Below are 10,860 nucleotides of genomic sequence, written 5' to 3' on the forward strand. Positions count from 1 at the left end.
TCATTGATCTTGCAATTATTGGTTTTAGACCTTACATTCTCTTATTGCTTTTCTATGCTTTTATTTTGTGCCTTCCAAGTGTTTGATAAAATGCTTGGGAGGATTTTAAATTAGCTTTTTATGTTCTTAGTTTGATAAAGTGTTTGATAAAATGCTTGAGAATCTTGAATATTTAAGGTCTCTTGTTGGTTGGTGATTGAAACTTGCTAGTTGATTTGAATTCTACTAGAGCTAGTCTTTCCTTATGATTTGACTAGGACTTAAGGAATCAAATTGATTTATCCACTTGACTTTCTTTCATAGTTAAAGGTTAACTAAGTGAAAGCAAAAGGCAATCACCATCACAATTGATAATGATAATTAAGATAGGACTTCTAATTATCAATCCTTGCTAAGAGCTTTTCTTAGTTTTAGTTTATTTCATTATCATTTTACATTCCTTGTTCAACATTTAAAAACCCCAAAAATATACTTTTCCTTAACCAATTATAAGTACACTTCCCTGCAATTCCTTGAGAGACGACCCGAGATTTGAATACATCGGTTATTATTTTTATGGGATTTGTTACTTGTGACAACCAAATTTTTGCATGAGAGAATTTTTGTTGGTTTAGAAACTATACTTGCAACGAGATTTCATTTGTGAAATTCTAGACCACACAAAAATCTGATCATCAACTCACTCTAAACCCATGTAGAATGTGATAACCTTATGCCAGTTCAACACATTCATATTGATTAAGAACAAAGATACATCTTAAAATAGAGGATCAAACACGAATTGAGAAACAATAGTAGTACTTTTATTAATCCATAAAACACAGCAAGGCTCCTCCCCTCAACCTAGGAGGTCTAAAAATTCATACTGATAGAAAATACAATCATAAAAATGTGTAAAGTGTCAAAAAGTGGTAGAAGATCCTAAACAAGGTTAATCATCTCCTTTAAATACTAAACTAATGTCTAGTAAGGGTAAAACAGTCTTTTAGTGCTAAAATCACTTCTGGGCCCACTTGGTGACTGTTTGGTCTAAGATTTGATGAGATCCACATGCTAGGAGACCTCTAGGGTGATGAACACTGGCTAGGAGGTCCTCTTTAGGCATTTGGAAGCTGGTCTCCTCCTTTGGGGGTTAGACGCCTGGAATATGGCATGAGGCTGGCGTTGGACGCCAGTTTTGGGCATTCAATTATGAATCAAAGTATAAACTATTATATATTTCTGGAAAGCTCTGGAAGTCAGCTTCTGATAGCCATTAAGAACACTCTATTTAGACTTCTGTAGCTCCATTAAAGGTCTTCCGAGTGCAAGGAGGTCAGATCCAGACAACATCTGCAGTGCTTTCTGTCTCTGAATCAGACTTTTGCTCCAGCTCCTCAATTTCAGCCAGAAAATACCTGAAATTGCAAAATAAAACAAAAACTCAAAGTAGAATCCAAAAATGTGAATTTAACACTAAAACCTATGAAAACTTAGTAAAAATTAAACAAATCTTGCTAAAAACTATATGAAAATGATGCCAAAAAGCGTATAAAATATCCGCTCGTCACAACACCAAACTTAAATTGTTGCTTGTCCCCAAGCAACTAAAAACACAGTAGGATAAAAAGAAGAGTAAGGTACACTAAATCTCAGATTTTCAAATAAAGCTCAGTTTCAATTAGATGAGTGGGACTTAGTAGCTTTTTGCTTCTGAATAGTTTTGGCATCTCACTATCCATTGAAACTCAAAAGTGTTGGTCTCTTTAGGAACTTAGATTCCAGATGATATTATTGAGTCTCCTAGTTCAATTCTTTTTTATTGTTGAACACATCTTTTAGAGTACTGGCCGTAACCCTAAGCACTTTGTTTTCCAGTACTACCACCGGATACATAAATGCCACATACATTTTAACTAGGTGAACCCTGTCGGATTATGATTCAGCTTTGCTAGAATCCCCAGATAGAGGTGTCCAGAGTTCTTAAGCACACTCTTAGGATCTTTAGATCCTTTTACCCTTGCTTTTTGGTTTAAAGGGTTACTGGCTTTTTGCTCTTGCCTTTTGGTTTAAAGAGCTATTGGCTTTTTTCTATTTATTTATTTTTTTGCCAAATTTTTTTTGGCATGTATATATATTATTTTTTTCTTTTGCAACATGCTTTTTCTTTTTTTTTCTTTTTGCTGCTTTTTCTTACTTCAAGAATCAATTTTTGGATTTTTCAGATTCCAATAATACTTTTCTTTTTTCATCATTCTTTCAAGAGCCAACACTCTAAAATTCCAACTTCAAATATGCACTGTTTATTCACACATTCAGAAAACAAAAGCAATGCTACCACATCAAAATAATTGAACTATTCTTATTTTATAACTTGAAATTTATGTATCTCTCAATTCCTTTCAATTAAAATTTTCTTTTAAGCAAGGTGAGAGACATATGGAACATTTTATAACTTTAAGACATAGATAGAAATGATCATGCAATAAGAACAAGAGAACTGACAATACAACATAACAGAAAATAGAAAAATATGATAAGGAGAGGTGATTAAGAGAACGAATCCACCTTTAATGGTGGCGGCTAGTGCTCCTCCTTGAGGATCTAATGTAGTGCTTGATCTCTTCAAGGTGACTCCTTTGCCTTTGTTGTTCTTCTCTCACAGCCCTTTGGTCTTCTCTAATTTCATTGAGGATGGTGGAATGCTCTTGATGCTCCATCCTCAACTGATTCATGTTAGAGCTCAATTCTCCCATGGAAGTATGCCATTGATCCCAATAGCTTTGAGGAGGAAAATATATCCCTTAAGGTATCTCATGGATCTCATGCTGAGGCGGCTGCACAGGCTCATATACATGCTCTCTAGTTTACTCCATCCTTTTTTTAGTGATAGGCTTGTCCTCCTCAATGGAGATATCTCCTTTTATGACAATTCCAGCTGAATTGCATAGGTGAAAGATGAGATAAGGGAAAGCTAGGCTTGCTTTGGTGGAAGGCTTCTCAGTTATCTTGTATAATTCTTGAGGGATCACCTCATGTACCTCCACCTCACTTCCAATCATGATGCAATGGGTCATGATGGCTCTTTCAATAGTCTCTTCTTACCGATTTCTAGCGGAGATAATAGAGCGTTGGATGAATTCCGACCATCCTCTAGCTATGGGCTTGAGGTCAAGCCTTCTTAGTTGAGTAGGCTTGCCTTGGGAATTCCTTTTCCACTGTGCTCCTTCCACACAGATGTCTGAGAGCACTTGATCCAGTCTTTGATCAAAGTTGACTCTCCTGGTGTAAGAATGTGGGTTTCTTTGCATGAAAGGCAAGTTGAACGCCAACCTCATACTTTCCGGGCTAAAATCTAAGATTCTCCCTTGGACCATGGTGCTCCAATTCTTGGGATTTGGGTTTACACTAATGTCATGATTTTTCGTGACCCATGAATTAGCATAGAACTCTTGCACCATTAAGATCCCAACCTCTTGGATGGGATTGGTTAGGACTTCCCAACCTCTTCTCCGGATCTCTCTTCGGATTTTCAAAAATTCATTCTTCTTGAGCCTAAAAGGGACCTCAAGGATGACCTTCTTCTCTGCCACTACTTCATAGAAGTGGTCTTGGTGGGCTTTGGTGATGAATCTCTCCATCTCCTAAGATTCAGAGGTGGCGGCTACTGCCTTTTCTTTCCTCTTTCTAGAGGATTCTCCAACCTTGGGTGCCATAAGTAGTAATGGAAAGAAAAAATCAATGCTTTTCTGACACCAAACTTAAAAGCTTTGCTCGTCCTTGAGCAAAAATAAGGAAAAGATAAGAATGGAGTAGAAGAAGAAGAAAATAGGAGAATGAGGGAGAAGGAAATTTGGCTAAGGGGGGTTTCAATGTATATGAGAGGTGTGTGTTTGAAGGGTTAGAAGGAGGGGTATTTATAGGAGTGGGCTAGGGTAAGTTCGGTCATAGGTGGGGAAACGAGAGGGAAATTTGATTTTGAAGTGGGTGGGGTTTGGTAGGAGTTATGATGGATTTGGAGAAGTGATATAGATTTGATTAGGCTAGGGTTTATAGGGAAGAGTGTATAGGGAAGTGTGAAAGAAAGAGGGAAGAAGTGGGGTAGGTAAAGATAATGTGGGACCTACTTGTCCTGAGAAGCTAGGAAATTCAAATTTTCTACCCTCTGCATGGTCGTTAAATGCCCAGGGTCTGCTCCCTGGCTTGTGTTCAACACCAGCAATACTTCATCCAGAGTGCTCTGTTTTCACTGCTGAATTTTTGTCTCTGTTTTGACTGCTACACATGATCATGAACCTAAAAAAATAACTTAAAGAAAAACGAAAAGAAAATAGAAATCATTAATTAAGGTTGGGTTGCCTCTCAACAAGCGCTTCTTTAACATCATTAACTTGACGGTTAGCTCCTGAGTATGGGCTCAGAATTTCGTCCTTTACAGTGAACTTTCTTTCTGTCTTCTCATGAATGAGCTCTACATGCTCTAGAGACAGGACATGACTTACTGTATATGGTATGATTGGTTTCTTGGTGAAGACAACTCTTATGCCAGGTGAGAGGCTTTCAGTTGGGACTTTCTTGTCCCTCCAGTCTTTAGGTACTTTCTTCCTAGTACCTTTGTTTTTATTGCTTGTTAATGGTTGCCCAACACCAAACTTAGAATTGATGTTTGGGGGCTTAGTAAAGTTCTGCACTGAAAGAGATGGTTGAAATACTAACTGTTGCACAGTTATCTCAGAGGGAGAGTTGGGGTGAGGCATCTTAAACAAGATGTAATCCTCTCCTAGTTGTAGGATCAGTTCTCCCTTAGCTACATCAATGATAGCATTGGCAGTGGCTAGGAAAGGTCTTTCAAGAATGATGAGTTCATCCTCATCTTCCTCAGTATCCAAGACTATGAAGTTTATAGGGATGTAGTGGTCTCCAACCTTTACCAAGACATCCTCTACTAAGCCATATGGCTTCTTCATTGACTTGTCTGCCATCTCTAGTAAGATATTTGTAGCTTGTACCTTAAAGATTCCCAGCTTCTCCATTACATAGAGTGGAATGAGGTTTATACTTTACCCTAGGTCACACAGAGCCTTCTCAACGGTCGTGGTGCCTATGGTACAAGGAATCAGAAAGCGTTCAGGATTTAGAAGCTTCTGAGGTATCTTCTGCTGAACCAAAGCATTTAGCTCTTTGGTAATCAGTGGAGGTTCTTCCTCCAAAGGCTTTATACCGAATAGCTTGGCATTTAGCTTCATGAGAGCTCCTAGGTACCGAGCAACTTTCTCTTCCCTAGTGTCTTCATCCCCATCAGAGGATGAGTGTTCATCAGAACTCATGCATTGTAGAAGTGCATGCAAAGGAACCTCTATGGTCTCTATATGAGCCTTGGCTTCCTTTAGTTCTTGGATAGGGATTTCTTGAGTGGGTATTGAGCACTCAGAGGGTGTGCCTTTACTGGCGTTCAACGCCAGTGATGAGCGAATATTTTATACGCTTTTTGGGGGTATTTTCATATAGCTTTTAGTGGGATCTAGCTACTTTATAGTATATTTTTATTAGTTTTATGCAAAAATCACATTTCTAGACTTTGCTATGAGTTTGTGTGTTTGTCTGTGATTTCAGGTATTTTCTGACTGAAATTGAGGGACCTGAGCAAAAACCTGATTCAGAGGCTGAAAAAGGACTGCAGATGCTGTTGGATTCTGACCTCCCTGCACTCGAAATGGAATTTTTTGAGCTATAGGAGTCCAAATTACGCGCTCTTTATTACGTTGGAAAGTAGACATCCAGGGCTTTCCAGAAATATATAATAGTCCATACTTTGCCCGAGTTTAGATGACAAAAACTGGCGTTCAACGCCAGTTTTCTGCCCTATTCTGGCGTTAAACGCCAGAAACAGGTTACAAGCTAGATTCAAATGCCAGAAACAAGTTACAACTTGGCGTTTAATTCCAGGAACAGCCAATGCACGTGAAAGCTTCAATCCTCAGCCCCAGCACACACCAAGCGGGCCCCGAAAGTGGATTTCTGCACTATCTATCTTAGTTTACTCATTTTCTGTAAACCTAGGTTACTAGTTGAGTATAAAAACTACTTTTAGAGATTTATTTTGGATCTCATGAAATTTTACATCTAAATTTGTATCTTTGACGGTATGAGTCTCTAAACCCCATGGTTAGGGGTGAGGAGCTCTGCTGTGTCTCGATGAATTAATGCAATTATTTCTGTTTTATATTCAATCACGCTTGTTTCTATTCTAAGATATTCATTCGCACTTCAACATGATGAATGTGATGATTCGTGACACTCATCACCATTCTTAACCTATGAACGCATGCCTGACAACCACTTCCGTTCTACCTCAGATTGAATGTATATCTCTTGGGTTCCTGGTCCATGCGTTTGATTGCCTCTTCTAACAACAGAGCCTTCAAATCCTTGAGATCAGAGTCTTCGTGGTATAAGCAAGAAACAATTCGCAGCATTCCTGAGATCCGAAAAGTCTAAACCTTGTCTGTGGTATTCCGAGTAGGATCTGGGATGGAATGACTGTGACGAGCTTCAAACTCATGACTGTTGGGCATAGTGACAGACGCAAAAGGATAAATGGATCCTATTCCAACATTGGTGAGAACCAACAGATGATTAGCCATGTACATGGACCCTTTTCACTGAGAGGACGGCTGGTAGCCATTGACAACGGTGATCCACCAACATACAACTTGCCATGGAAGGAGACCTGCGTGCGTGAAGAAGACGACAGTAGGAAAGCAGAAATTCAGAAGACAGAGTATCTCCAAAACCTCAACCTGTTCTCCATTACTGCACAACAAGTATCATTTAATTCATGCTCTTTTACTCTTCGCAATTAAAACTAAGAACCACTATTGATATCCTGACTAAGAATAATAAGATAACCATAGCTTGCTTCAAGCCGGCAATCTCCGTGGGATCGACCCTTACTCACGTAAGGTATTACTTGGACGACTGATGAGCGGATAATTTATACGCTTTTTGGCATTATTTTAGTATCTTTTTAGTATGTTTTAGTTAGTTTTTATTATATTTTTATTAGTTTTTATTTAAAATTCACTTTTCTGGACTTTACTATGAGTTTGTGTGTTTTTCTGTGATTTCGGGTATTTTCTGGCTGAAATTGAGGGACCTGAGCAAAAACCTGATTCAGAGACTGAAAAGGGCTGCAGATGCTGTTGGATTCTGACCTCCCTGCACTCGAAGTGGATTTTCTGGAGCTACAGAAGCCCAATTGGCGCGCACTCAATTGCGTTGGAAATAAACATCCAGGGCTTTCCAGCAATATATAATAGTTCATACTTTGCCCGAGATTTGATGGCCCAAACAGGCGTTCCAAGTCAGCTTCAGAATTCCTGGCGTTAAACACCGGAACTGGCACAAAAGTGGGAGTTAAACGCACAAACTGGCACAAAAGCTGGCGTTTAACTCCAAGAAAAGTCTCTACACATGGAAGCTTCAATGCTTAGCCCATGCACACATCAAGTGGGCCTGAAAGTGGATTTTTACGTCATTTACTCATTTCTGTAAACCCTAGGCTACTAGTTCTCTATAAATAGGACCTTTTGCTATTGTATTAGAGGAATCTTTCAATCTTCAGATCATCTTTTGATCATGTTTTTATGATTGAACCCTCTTTGGGAGGCTGGCCATTCGGCCATGCCTAGACCTTGTTCTTATGTATTTTCAACGGTGGAGTTTATACACACCATAGATTAAGGTGTGGAGCTCTGCTATACCTCGAGTATCAATGCAATTACTACTATTTTCCATTCATTTCATCTTATTCTTGTTCTAAGATATTCATTCACACCCAAGAACATGATGAATGTGATGATTATGTGACGCTCATCATCATTCTCACTCATGAACGCGTGCCTAACAACCACTTCCATTCTACATGCAAACAAGGCTTGAGTGTGTATCTCTTGGATTCCTTAATCAGAATCTTCGTGGTATAAGCTAGAATCCATTGGCGGCCATTCTTGAGAATCCGGAAGGTCTAAACCTTGTCTGTGGTATTCTGAGTAGGATTCAGGGATTGAATGACTGTGATGAGCTTCAAACTCGCGATTGTGGGGCATTAGTGACAGACGCAAAAGAATCACTGGATTCTATTCCGACATGATTGAGAACCGACAGATGAATAGCCGTGCTGTGACAGAGCGTGTTGAACATTTTCACTGAACATAAGTATCTCTATCTTTATTTTATGTTTTATTCATCTTTTAATCGTTAATCCTCCATAACCATTTGAATCCACCTGACTGAGATTTATAAGATGACCATAGCTTGCTTTATACCAACAATCTCCGTGGGATCGACCCTTACTCGCGTAAGGTTTATTACTTGGATGACCCAGTGCACTTGCTGGTTAGTTGTGCGAAGTTGTGATAAACTGTTGAGATTGCAATTGAGCGTACCATGTTGATGGCGCCATTGATGATCACAATTTCGTGCACCAAGTTTTTGGCGCCATTGGCGGGGATTGTTTGAGTTTGGACAACTGACGGTTCATCTTGTTGCTTAGATTAGGTAATTTTATTTTATGTTTAAGCTTTTTACTTTTCGAAAATTTTTCAAAAATACAAAAAAATTTATAAAATCTTAAAATTAAAAATATTTTTATGTTTTTTGTTTGAGTCTAGTGTCTAATTTTAAGTTTGGTGTCAATTGCATGTCTTTATTCTTCTAATTTTCGAAAATTACATGCATTATGTTCTTCATTGATCTTCAAGTTGTTCTTGATGATTTCCTTGCTCTGATCTTTAAATTCTCTTGTCTTGAGTGTTTTGTTGTTTCTCATATGCATTCTCAATTTGTTAGTGTTAATAGTATACAAACTTCTAAGTTTGGTGTCTTGCATGCATTGTTTATTTGATCTTAGTGGCATTTTGATTATTCCTCATCACTAAAAATTCAAAAAAATTTTTAATTTGTGTCTTTTCAAGTCAATAATACAGAGAATTGAAGATTCAGAACATGCAGCAGAGGAATTACACAGAAAAAGCTGGGCATTCAAAATGCCTAGTGAAGAAGGAAAACTGGCGTTTAAACGCCAGCTAGGGTACCTGGCTGGGCATTTAACGCCCAAAAGGGTAGCATTTTGGGCGTTAAACGCCAGAATGGATACCATTCTGGGCGTTTAACGCCAGGATGATACAAGAGGGAAGATTTTGTTTCTAATTCAAATTTTTTTTCAAGTTTTCATAATTTTTCAAAATCAAATCTTTTTCAAACCATATCTTTTCAATCATATATTTTCAAAATCAATTTCTTTCCATTCTAAAAAATACTTGCCTACAATTAATGATGTGATTCAACATTTCAAGTATGTTGCCTTTTCTGTTAAGAAAGGTTTAATGTTTGAATCATATCCTTTAAATTTCTTGTTAGCCAAGTCATTAATTTTAAAAATCAAATCTTTTTAAATTGTTTCTCAATTATATCTTTTCAATCATATCTTTTTAAAACCATAACTCTTCAATCATATCTTCTTAATCACATCTTTTTCCAAATAATTTTCAATCTTTTTTATTTCTAATTTCAAAATATTTTTCAAAAATCACTTTTCTTTCCCAACTTTAATTTTCGAAAATCATTCTTTAATTTTTCAAATTTCTTCAAAATCTTTTAATTTATTTTTGAAAATTCTTTCCGTCTTCTCACATCCTTCTATTTAAGGACTAACACTCCTCCACTATCAACAATTCGAACTATATCTCTCTTGATAAATTCGAATTCTTCTTCTTCTACCTCCTCCTTCTACTCTTCTTTTTCTCTGACACCTCAAGGAATCTCTATACTGTGACATAGAGGATTCAATATTTTCTTGTTTTCTTCTCTTTCATACGAGCAGGAGCAAAGACAAAAGCATTCTTGTTGAGGTTGACCCTGAACCTGAAAGGACCTTGAAGCGAAAGCTAAGAGAAGCTAGAGCACTACTCTCTGTAGAGGACCTAACAGAAATCTTCAAACTAGAAGAAGACATGGCAGCCGAAAACAACAACAATGCCAACAATGCAAGGAAGGTGTTGGGTGACTTTACTGCACCCACTCTCGACTTCTATGGGAGAAGCATCTCTATCCCTGCCATTGGAGCAAACAACTTTGAGATTAAGCCTCAATTAGTTTCTCTAATGCAACAGAATTGCAAGTTCCATGGACTTCCATTGAAAGATCTTCATCAGTTCTTAGCTAAATTCTTGCAAATCTGTGACACTGTCAAGACCAATGGGGTTGACCCTGAGGTCTACAGAGTTATGCTATTCCCTTTTGCTGTAAGAAACAGAGCTAGGATATGGTTGGACTCATAACCTAAAGAAAGCCTGAACTCTTGGGAAAAGCAAGTCAATGCCTTCTTGACAAAGTTCTTTCCACCTCAAAAATTGAGTAAGCTTAGAGTGGAAGTCCAAACCTTTAGACAGAAGGAAGGTGAATCCCTCTATGAAGCTTGGGAAAGATATAAACAATTGATCAGAAAGTGTCCTTCTGACATACTTTCTGAATGGAGCATCATAGGTATCTTCTATGATGGTCTGTCTGAACTGTCCAAGATGTCATTGGATAGCTCTGCTGGAGGATCTCTTCATCTGAAGAAGACATCTACAGAAGCTCAAGAACTCATTGAAATGGTTGCAAATAACCAATTCATGTACACTTCTGAAAGGAATCCTGTGAACAATGGGACGAATCAGAAGAAAGGAGTTCTTGAGATTGATACTCTGAATGCCATATTGGCTCAGAACAAAATATTGACTCAGCAAGTCAATATGATTTCTCAAAGTCTGTCTGGAATGCAAGCTGCACCAGGCAGTACTAAGGATGCTTCATCTGAAGAAGAAGCTTATGATCTTG

At 38.0% G+C, this 10,860-nt stretch overlaps 1 non-coding gene across 1 annotated transcript; it reads right to left on the minus strand.

Annotated features, from left to right (window-relative positions):
* Window positions 1–10,397: 10,397 nt before the first annotated feature.
* Window positions 10,398–10,501, minus strand: LOC112713489 (small nucleolar RNA R71). The gene has a single exon (XR_003158462.1). It is a non-coding gene; the product is annotated as a small nucleolar RNA R71 (small nucleolar RNA).
* Window positions 10,502–10,860: the final 359 nt, after the last annotated feature.

The sequence above is a fragment of the Arachis hypogaea genome, chromosome 9 (assembly GCF_003086295.3).
Source record: "Arachis hypogaea cultivar Tifrunner chromosome 9, arahy.Tifrunner.gnm2.J5K5, whole genome shotgun sequence".
Classification (NCBI taxonomy): domain Eukaryota; kingdom Viridiplantae; phylum Streptophyta; class Magnoliopsida; order Fabales; family Fabaceae; genus Arachis; species Arachis hypogaea.